This window comes from Oncorhynchus gorbuscha, linkage group LG04 (genome assembly GCF_021184085.1).
Source record: "Oncorhynchus gorbuscha isolate QuinsamMale2020 ecotype Even-year linkage group LG04, OgorEven_v1.0, whole genome shotgun sequence".
Classification (NCBI taxonomy): domain Eukaryota; kingdom Metazoa; phylum Chordata; class Actinopteri; order Salmoniformes; family Salmonidae; genus Oncorhynchus; species Oncorhynchus gorbuscha.
The window spans coordinates 69,274,495-69,286,830 of NC_060176.1; the positions used below are offsets into that span (position 1 = coordinate 69,274,495).

Here is a 12,336-nt window from a genome sequence, read left to right on the forward strand (position 1 = left end):
TTGCCTTGTCACCAAGCTGCTTGCCTATTGTCTTGTAGCCCATCCCAGCCTTGTGCAGGTCTACAATTTTATCCCTGATGTCCTTACGCAGCTCTCTGGTCTTGGCCATTGTGGAGAGTATGGAGTCTTGTTTGATTGAGTGCGTGGACAGGTGTCTTTTATACAGATAACGAGTTCAAACAGGTTCAGTTAATACAGTTAATGAGTGGAGAACAGGAGGGATTCTTAAAGGTCTGTGAGAGCCGGAATTCTTACTGGTTGGTAGGTGATCAAATACTTATGTCATGCAATAAAATGCTAATTAATTACTTTAATTTTATACAATGGGATTTTCTGAATTTTTGTTTTAGATTCCGTCTCTCACAGTTGAAGTATACCTGTGATAAAAAATTACAGACCTCTACATGCTTTGTAAGTAGGAAAACCTGAAGAATCTGCAGTGTATCAAATACTTGTTCTCCCACTGTATTTTTAAATATACATTGATAGCTTTGAGCATGGTGAAGTTATTAATTACACTTTGGATACACCCAGTCACTACAAAGATACAGGCATCCTGCATCCTGTATATTATTGTGACCCTGGTGGCACAAAATCAAAAGTCTGACTGCATGGAGATGCTTGGGAATATGGTCAATATGGCTGACCATATTGTGGGTGTTTCAGGGAAAAGGTGTACATTTTACCTCCATCATCTAGGATGTGACAATGGTTCATAAAATCTCTCAATTTCTCAATTTTTTTGCGCGGTCTTGCAGACCTTCTCATGCAGCTGCAACAGTAAGTGCATTTGTAAATCAGGACCTTTCTTGAGTTGGGCTCTGGGATGGTGCAGCTGTTGAGAATGTGAGTTTATGGATGTGTGAGGGGAAAGGGTTGAGTGTGTGTGGGTGGGTGTATGTGTGTATCCCACAACTGTTGCAAAGGAGTAAAAGATGTTAGGGACAATAGAGGATGATCCACAGCTATATATAATACAAATCGAGGTGAGAGCAATGGAAATGCATTTGGCAGTTGATCTACTTCAATTTGGTAAATGGCACTGTGTGCTCTTTTCGAAGGATGGATCCCAGTCTGTTCAGGGCTATGGGATGCGGGGGGTCGGAGGTGGTCTGCCGGGCATTGGGATGACAACCCAACTCGGGATGAGGAGGGCTTTTAGCGGGTGGAATGGTGGGGACCAATTGGAGGTTTACTTAGTAGCAATGCAAATATCATGGTACAGTTATATAGACACTCAATCATCATGTTACTTTTTAATGGTGCATTTACAAACATATATTTTGATAAATAATTGAAATTGAATTGAAAGTTGTGTCTCATTATGGTAAGCGGTGAAATAAGTATAGCCAGTTACAATTGTAATGGCCTAGCAGATAATAAGAAAAGACGATTAGTATTTACCTGGCTATGTAACGGTTTTCTGTATGGCAAAGAGAGTCGGACCAAAATGCGGCATGGCTTTTAAGATTCATGTTTAATAAAAACAAAGTAAACACGAATCAATACAAAAAAACATAATGAAAACCGAAACAGCCTCAACTGGTGCAAACTAACACTAGCTAGTTACAAAGACACTACGGACAATCACCCACTACAAACTCAAAGAATATGGCTGCCTAAATATGGTTCCCAATCAGAGACAACGATAAACACCTGCCTCTGATTGAGAACCACTCCAGACAGCCATAGACTTTGCTAGATAACCCACTAAGCTACAATCCCAATACCACCACCAAAACCCCAAGACAAACACACCACAATACAAAAACCCCATGCCACACCCTGGCCTGACCCAATACATTAAGATAAATACAAAATACTTTGACCAGGGCGTGACAGGCTAAAAAAGAAGGAATATAATATATATTGTTTACAGGAAACCCATCCTACAATTTTAGATGAAGTTATGTGGAAAAATAATTGGGGGGGGGGGGCGAAATATATGTCTCCCATGGGCAAAGAAATTCAAAAGAGGTGATTGTTTTAATTAACAGTCATTTTAATCCAAATGTACAAATTGTCCAAACAGATTATCAAGGTAGGTGGATTATTTTAAATATGTTATTGGACAATAAACAGATATGGCTTATTAACCTATACGGTCCGAATTATGAAAATATTTATAAGAATTTATCAACTCTACAAGCAACCCTGACTCCATTATTATGGTGGGAGATTTTAATACGGTCTTAAATACCTCTATGGACCGGAAAGGAAATCACACTACCAACTATCACCCTCAGACACTTAAGGAAATCATGAATGTCATGGATATATTGGAATTAGTGGATATATGGAGACTTAAATACCCTGACCTAGTGAGATATACATACGAGGCTTAATCAAGCTAGTCGTCTTGACTACTTTCTTATGCCATTCTCTCTAGCACCAAAAGTTGAAAAAGTGTTGATAGGGGACAGAATGTGGTCCGATCATCACATAATTGGCATATATATTACTGTTACAGAATTTCCACATGGGCGAGGATATTGGAAATTTAATCAAAGCCTAATAGATGATAAATTGTTTAGATCTAGGTCCTATCTCGCCGGCTGTCCGACTACTCCTGTCTGGTCAGCCAACTATCTGGCCATCCGGCTAACTGGTATTATCTCGCCAGCTGTCTGACTGGTCCAATCTGGCCGGCCAACTATCTGGAGAGAGAGAGATGGGATAATTAGGATAAGACAGGAGAAACGCAGCCCTAGCCCCCGGTACATATATAGCATAGACACTGGGGACTGCGACGGGGGGGTCAGGGGACGATATGCCTGGACAGGGCCAACCAGGTCCCACCCACTTTGTCAAAGCACAGCCCCCACACCAGAGGGATATCAACAGACACCAACTTACTACCCTGAGACAACGAAGATCTTCCCCACCACACAATCCTGAGGGGGCGCAAGACCGGACAGGAAGATAACGTGTCAACCCACTCAAGTCAAGTATAGCAAAAAAAGGTCTGGCAATACATGATGCGGGGGCAAGCCATTGACACATATGGTGGGGAAACAAGAACCTCTCCCTCAACTCAGCCCCGGTAATAGAGTCAGAGGCAGAGAATACCAGTGGAGAGGGGAGCTGGCTAGGCAGAGACACCTTCACACCCCTGGGTCAGACTACTGAAGAGATGAGTCTTCAGTAAAGACTTAACTACTGAAAACATTCCCAAGATTTGAATTTACTTCAACTACCACCAAGCTACTGCAAAATTTTGTTAACTGACTTGCCTAGTTAAATAAAGGTTCAAATAAAAAAAATATATATATAGAAAACACAATATTCAGTTGTATCTCTGTAGAACCTCCAGTAGCCTCAGCTGCTATAGCAACATGGTACATACTTTCATCTATGGCCTCACAAAGCTCACAGAGTCTCCGATGCTTGTCAGCAGCCTCTATAGTTTCAGGAAACGTGATAGCATAATACCTTGTGGGAGAAAGGGATTGTCGGGTAAGAGGGTGGTGATGTTGGGGGGTTGTACGAGCGATCTGAACCCAGGTTGGGCTGGGTGTAAGGGGGATCAAATAAGGCGTTACCCAGCTCCATCACCTCATCATCACCCTATGAGAGAATAATAAGTGGCTGTAACACATAGACTCTCCCAGGCCTAGTGTCCAGAGCACAAAACCTGGCTGTCTTATAGGCTTCTAAGGATAAAATGTAAGACAATACATGTGAGAAGGTGAGGGGAACAATGTGTGGAAAGCTCAGTGTGATATGACAGGGACTCATGTCAGGGGGCATTGTTGTGGCCCTTTGTTGCTGTCGAGTACATTGGGAACTTAGAACTCAGAGCCCTCTTTTGATCTGCAAGCCTGGAGTTTGTATGTAGTGAAATGTATACATAATGTATAGAAAAGTCCCATGTTTTTGACGGTAGCTTTATGTGTTTGTTGTGCTGTTCTTGAAAATTATATTTGGTTGAACAGTCGGTTTGAAACACAATGTAAACTGTATTGTTACAGTTGGATGAAACACAATTGAAATTGTATTGTAACAGTCGGTTTGATACATAATATAAACTGTATTGTAACAGTCGGTATGAAACACAATATAAACTGTACTGTAACAGTCGGTATGAAACACAATATAAACTGTATTGTAACAGTCGTTTTGAAACACAATATAAACTGTATTGTAACAGTCGTTTTGAAACACAATATAAACTGTATTGTAACAGTCGGTATGAAACACAATATAAACTGTATTGTAACAGTCGGTTTGATACATAATATAAGCTATATTGTAACAGTCGGTATGAAACACAATATAAACTGTATTGTAACAGTCGGTATGAAACACAATATAAACTGTATTGTAACAGTCGGTATGAAACACAATATAAACTGTATTGTAACAGTCGGTATGAAACACAATATAAACTGTACTGTAACAGTCGGTATGAAACACAATATAAACTGTATTGTAACAGTCGGTATGAAACACAATATAAACTGTATTGTAACAGTCGGTTTGAAACACAATATAAACTGTATTGTAACAGTCGGTTTGATACATAAACATATTATTATTATTATTATTATTATATAAACACAATATAAACTGTATCAGTAACAGTCGTTTGATACATAATATAAACTGTATTGTAACAGTCGGTTTGATACATAATATAAACTTATATTGTAACATTATTTGAAACACAATATAAACTGTATTGTAACAGTCGGTCTGAAACACAATATAAACTGTATTGTAACAGTAGGTTTCAAACACAATATAAACTGAATTGTAACAGTCGGTATGAAACACAATATAAACTGTATTGTAACAGTCGGTATGAAACATAATATAAACTGTATTGTAACAGTCGGTATGAAACACAATATAAACTGAATTGTAACAGTCGGTTTGAAACACAATATAAACTGTATTGTAACAGTCGGTCTGAAACACAATATAAACTGTACTGTAACAGTCGGTTTCAAACACAATATAAACTGAATTGTAACAGTCGGTATGAAACACAATATAAACTGAATTGTAACAGTCGGTATGAAACATAAAATATACTGTATTGTAACAGTCGGTTTGATACATAATATAAACTGTATTGTAACAGTCGGTTTGATACATAATATAAACTGTATTGTAACAGTTGGTTTGAAACACAATATAAACTGTATTGTAACAGTCGGTTTGATACATAATATAAACTGTATTGTAACAGTTGGTTTGAAACACAATATAAACTGTATTGTAACAGTCGGTTTGATACATAAACATATTATTATTATTATTATTATTATATAAACTGTATTGTATCAGTCGGTTTGATACATAATATAAACTGTATTGTAACAGTAGGTTTGATACATAATATAAACTGTATTGTAACAGTTGGTTTGAAACACAATATAAACTGTATTGTAACAGTCGGTTTGATACATAAACATATTATTATTATTATTATTATTATTATATAAACTGTATTGTAACAGTCGGTTTGATACATAATATAAACTGTACTGTAACAGTCGGTTTGATACATAATATAAACTGTATTGTAACAGTCGGTTTGAAACACAATATAAACTGTATTGTAACAGTCGGTCTGAAACACAATATAAACTGTACTGTAACAGTCGGTTTCAAACACAATATAAACTGAATTGTAACAGTCGGTATGAAACACAATATAAACTGAATTGTAACAGTCGGTATGAAACATAATAAAAACTGAATTGTAACAGTCATTTTGAAACATAATATAAACTGTATTGTAACAATCAGATGAAACACAATATAAACTGTATTGTAACAGTCATTTTGAAACATAATATAAACTGTATTGTAACAATCAGTTGAAACACAATATAAACTGAATTGTAACAGTCATTTTGAAACATAATATAAACTGTATTGTAACAATCAGTTGAAACACAAAATAAACTGAATTGTAACACTCGGTTTGAAACATAATATATACTGTATTGTAACAGTCATTTTGAAACATAATATAAACTGTATTTTAACAATCAGATGAAACACAATATAAACTGTATTGTAACAGTCATTTTGAAACATAATATAAACTGTATTGTAACAATCAGTTGAAACACAATATAAACTGAATTGTAACACTCGGTTTGAAACATAATATATACTGTATTGTAACAGTCATTTTGAAACATAATATAAACTGTATTTTAACAATCAGATGAAACACAATATAAACTGTATTGTAACAGTCGGTCTGAAACATAATATAAACTGTATTTTAACAGTCAGTTTGAAACATAATATAAACTGTATTGTAACAGTCGGTCTGAAACAGAATATAAACTGAATTGTAACACTCGGTTTGAAACATAATATATACTGTATTGTAACAGTCATTTTGAAACATAATATAAACTGTATTGTAACAATCAGATGAAACACAATATAAACTGTATTGTAACAGTCGGTCTGAAACATATTATAAACTGTATTGTAACAGTCGGTTTGAAACACAATATAAACTGAATTGTAACAGTCGGTTTGAAACACAATATAAACTGTATTGTAACAGTCATTTTGAAACATAATATAAACTGTATTGTAACAATCAGATGAAACACAATATAAACTGTATTGTAACAGTCGGTCTGAAACATAATATAAACTGTATTTTAACAGTCGGTTTGAAACATAATATAAACTGTATTGTAACAGTCGGTTTGAAACATAATATAAACTGTATTGTAACAGTCGGTCTGAAACATAATATAAACTGTATTGTAAACAGTCGGTATGAAACACAATATAAACTGAATTGTAACAGTCGGTTTGAAACACAAATATAAACTGTATTGTAACAGTCGGTCTGAAACACAATATAAACTGTATTGTAACAGTCGGTTTCAAACACAATATAAACTGAATTGTAACAGTTGGTTTGAAACACAATATAAACTGAATTGTAACAGTCGGTATAAGCATAAACATATTATTATTATTATTATGAAACATAAAATATACTGTATTGTAACAGTCGGTTTGATACATAATATAAACTGTATTGTAACAGTCGGTATGAAACACAATATAAACTGTATTGTAACAGTCGGTATGAAACACAATATAAACTGTATTGTAACAGTTGGTTTGAAACACAATATAAACTGTATTGTAACAGTCGGTTTGATACATAAACATATTATTATTATTATTATTATATAAACTGTATTGTAACAGTCGGTTTGATACATAATATAAACTGTATTGTAACAGTTGGTTTGAAACACAATATAAACTGTATTGTAACAGTCGGTTTGATACATAATATAAACTGTATTGTAACAGTTGGTTTGAAACACAATATAAACTGTATTGTAACAGTCGGTTTGATACATAAACATATTATTATTATTATTATTATTATATAAACTGTATTGTATCAGTCGGTTTGATACATAATATAAACTGTATTGTAACAGTAGGTTTGATACATAATATAAACTGTATTGTAACAGTCGGTTTGATACATAATATAAGCTGTATTGTAACAGTCGGTTTGATACATAATATAAACTGTATTGTAACAGTCGGTTTGAAACACAATATAAACTGTATTGTAACAGTCGGTCTGAAACACAATATAAACTGTACTGTAACAGTCGGTTTCAAACACAATATAAACTGAATTGTAACAGTAATATAAACTGGTAACAATGAAACACAATATAAACTGAATTGTAACAGTCGGTATGAAACATAATATAAACTGAATTGTAACAGTCATTTTGAAACATAATATAAACTGTATTGTAACAATCAGATGAAACACAATATAAACTGTATTGTAACAGTCATTTTGAAACATAATATAAACTGTATTGTAACAGTCGGTCTGAAACATAATATAAACTGTATTTTAACAGTCGGTTTGAAACATAATATAAACTGTATTGTAACAGTCGGTTTGAAACATAATATAAACTGTATTGTAACAGTCGGTCTGAAACATAATATAAACTGTATTGTAACAGTCGGTATGAAACACAATATAAACTGAATTGTAACAGTCGGTTTGAAACACAATATAAACTGTATTGTAACAGTCGGTTTGAAACATAATATATACTGTATTGTAACAGTCATTTTGAAACATAATATAAACTGTATTTTAACAATCAGATGAAACACAATATAAACTGTATTGTAACAGTCGGTCTGAAACATAATATAAACTGTATTTTAACAGTCAGTTTGAAACATAATATAAACTGTATTGTAACAGTCGGTCTTTTGAAACACAATATAAACTGATTGTAACACTCAGGTTTGAAACATAATATATACTGTATTGTAACAGTCATTTTGAAACATAATATAAACTGTATTGTAACAATCAGATGAAACACAATATAAACTGTATTGTAACAGTCGGTCTGAAACATATTATAAACTGTATTGTAACAGTCGGTTTGAAACACAATATAAACTGAATTGTAACAGTCAGTTTGAAACATAATATAAACTGAATTGTAACAGTCGGTTTGAAACACAATATAAACTGAATTGTAACAGTCGGTATGAAACACAATATAAACTGAATTGTAACAGTCGGTATGAAACATAATATAAACTGAATTGTAACAGTCATTTTGAAACATAATATAAACTGTATTGTAACAATCAGATGAAACACAATATAAACTGTATTGTAACAATCAGATGAAACATAATATAAACTGTATTGTAACAATCAGTTTGAAACACAATATAAACTGAATTGTAACACTTTGAAATACAATATGTTTGAAACATAATATATACTGTATTGTAACAGTCATTTTGAAACATAATATAAACTGTATTGTAACAATCAGATGAAACACAATATAAACTGTATTGTAACAGTCGGTCTGAAACATAATATAAACTGTATTTTAACAGTCGGTTTGAAACATAATATAAACTGTATTGTAACAGTCGGTTTGAAACATAATATAAACTGTATTGTAACAGTCGGTCTGAAACATAATATAAACTGTATTGTAACAGTCATTTTGAAACATAATATAAACTGTATTGTAACAGTCGGTTTGAAACATAATATAAACTGTATTGTAACAGTCGGTTTGAAACACAATATAAACTGTATTGTAACAGTCGGTTTGAAACATAATATAAACTGTATTGTAACAGTCGGTCTGAAACACAATATAAACTGTATTGTAACAGTCGGTTTGGAATACAAAATAAACTGTATTGTAACAATCAGATGAAACACAATATAAACTGTATTGCAACAATCAGATGAAACACAATATAAACTGTACTGTAATAGTCGGTTTGAAATACAATATAAACTGTATTGTAACAGTCGGTATGAAATACAATATCAACTGTATTGTAACAGTCGGTTTGAAATACAATATGAACTGTATTGTAACAGTCGTTTTGAAACATAATATAAACTGTATTGTAACAGTCGTTTTGAAACATAATATAAACTGTATTGTAACAGTCGTTTTGAAACATAATATGAACTGTATTGTAACAGTCGTTTTGAAACATAATATAAACTGTATTGTAACAGCTGTTTTGAAACATAATATAAACTGTATTGTAACAGTCAGAAGAAACACAATATAAACTGTATTGTAACAGTCGTTTTGAAATACAATATGAACTGTATTGTAACAGTCGTTTTGAAACATAATATAAACTGTATTGTAACAGTCAGAAGAAACACAATATAAACTGTATTGTAACAGTCGTTTTGAAACATAATCTATACTGTATTGTAACAGTCTGTTTGAAATACAATATAACTGTATTGTAGCAGTCGGTTTAAAACACAATATAAACTGTATTGTAACAATCAATTTGAAACATATTATGAACTGTATTGTATCAGTCGGTACGAAACACAATATAAACTGTATTGTAACAGTCGTTTTGAAACACAATATAAACTGTATTGTAACAGTCATTTTGAAACACAATATAAACTGTATTGTAACAGTAGGTTTGAAACATAATATCAAGACCGACAAGTATCAAGAAAAGTCTCAAGTCCTAAACTTTGAGTTTTGAGTCCTAAACAAGTCATAATGTGCTCTTATCCAAATGTAATTCCAATTCATATTTTTAACAAGAGTAATAGTTAGTATATTACATTAACGCAAATCATGAATGCCTTTAATAATATCTACATATTTATTACTATCCAAATTAAATGGATATTTCCATGGAAATACATGGGTAGCCATGAGAAAGACCCCCCCCCCCCCCCAATAGTGATTGACTATCGAGGATCGCTATGGGGCGCAATCGGGCGATCTAGGCTTGTACACAATTGCCCAACCTTACACACACACACACACACACACACACACACACACACACACACACACACACACACACACACACACACACACACACACACACACACACACACACACACACACACACACACACACACACACACACACACACTCTCTCTCTCTCTCTCTCTCTCTCTCTCTCTCTCTCTCTCTCTCTCTCTCTCTCTCTCTCTCTCTCTCTCTCTCTCTCTCTCTCTCTCTCTCTCTCTCTCTCTCTCTCTCTCTCAGGATTTAGGCTACCAACTGCTTGGCCAGTTGTAGCTCAATCTTGGCTGCAATGATCACATTCCCCCACTGACTGACTCATTGATTTAACATTACGTTAGTCTACATGCTACTAGCAAAGTTATACATTTTATAGCTGTCTGCTATATTAGCCATGACATACCATTCTTTGTGCAGCTTCAAATGTCGAACAAAGTTGTAAATTGTTGCGTCTCCGTCTGTCATTTTCTTTCCGCATGTTTTGCAAGTTGCAATCCGTTTTTTGTTGATACGGCATCGTCTTCATATCCGAAAATAATACATTTGGGTATCATTTTTCCAAGGGCTCCATCTGAATTCATCCACCGACGTTCCTCTGCACTGCCACTCACAACTTATTCTCAGCTGGCACAATTTGATTGGCTGCTGCCTGATTCAAACTGTAATCTGTTATTAAATGAAGAGTTCATGCGCTGCACACTTTTAAAAAAAAAACATTGTTTTTAATATTTGGGCTTAGGGAGGGTATTAAGTCAGGTTGAGTCAAAAGGCTCAATTCCTAGTTAAGTCACAAGTCATTTGTTTTAAAGTCAATGTCGAGTTGCAAGTCATCATATTTGTGCCTTGAGTCCACACCGCTGTAAACTGTATTGTAACAGTCGGTTTGAAACACAATATAAACTGTATTGTATAATACACACAAGCTGACTGCTAGAGAACAAAAGGAAAGGAAATTCATAGCCTTGGGTGTGACAACAATGCCCCTCCAAGTTCAAAGTTCCAAGTTCACCCAAGACACAATAGTTGAACATGTACAGCATCATCATTTCGACAGAGATGATATTGTTTAACTAATAGTCTCTGCTTGTCTCTTCCAGATGGAGAATCTATCTGCGTGACCCTTACCTGTTGTCTCTAGTGGGGCTCGAGACAAGGGGCTTCGATCACCACCTGAACATCAACATGCACAACCATCAAGATACAGTACGCTGAGAAGACAGATACAGAACTCTACTATTTATAATCAGCATGCATACATCTGTTCTAGATACACAGAAACCACCAAATACACACTAACATCCTTTGAATCAAGTCAGTTTTTTGTATCATTGTGATTTAAATCTGTAAGTTGTAAAACTGTTTACCATATGTCTACTCACTAGGATGTAGAAGTACAACATTATTTATTCTGAATGGTAAAAGTCTGTATTGGTGTATTGGATTTAGAATGAACCTGCCCTTAGAATACAGCATAACATCTGAAGGGAACCCGCAGGACACATTGTCTTTATCTGACATTGACTGAATTTATAGAAAAAGTAAACATCAAAGCAAATATTTTTGTACTTTCTAAAATCACTTTATTTTCTCAATGAACAGAATAAAATATATTCAAGAATATCTTGTTTCTGAGTTTTTTACAGTATGTCTACAGTAGGCCTACTGTATATACCTTTGACATGACTAGATCCTCTGTGGGATCAATGTGGAATGGGTGCTGATCAAAATAAAACAACATGGCTGACATGGCTGTAGCAGTTCCTGATTGACCCTGACATTGGTGAGAATGAAACATACAGTTTGCATACAGTACAAATAAACTACATACATGTTACATTTACCTTGTAAATGTGTTACCATATTATGTCAAATTAGATACAACTGTAAAATCTAAAATGGAAAAGATACTAGCTATGCTTACTACCTGAAGCACCATGACAACCAGGGCAAGCTGTGTAGCCTCCTACACATTTTGCCTTTGCTAGCAGAATGCATCTTCTACTTTTTC

At 34.0% G+C, this 12,336-nt stretch overlaps 1 long non-coding RNA gene across 2 annotated transcripts in view; it reads left to right on the forward strand.

The window, feature by feature from the left end:
• LOC124034587 overlaps positions 1-11,942 on the forward strand; it is a 96,805-nt gene extending 84,863 nt beyond the window's left edge. For both annotated transcript variants that reach the window (XR_006838591.1, XR_006838590.1), the window contains exon 4: positions 11,426-11,942. This is a non-coding gene — a long non-coding RNA (uncharacterized LOC124034587). The remainder of the gene's footprint in view (positions 1-11,425) is intronic.
• The last annotated feature ends 394 nt before the right edge of the window (positions 11,943-12,336 follow it).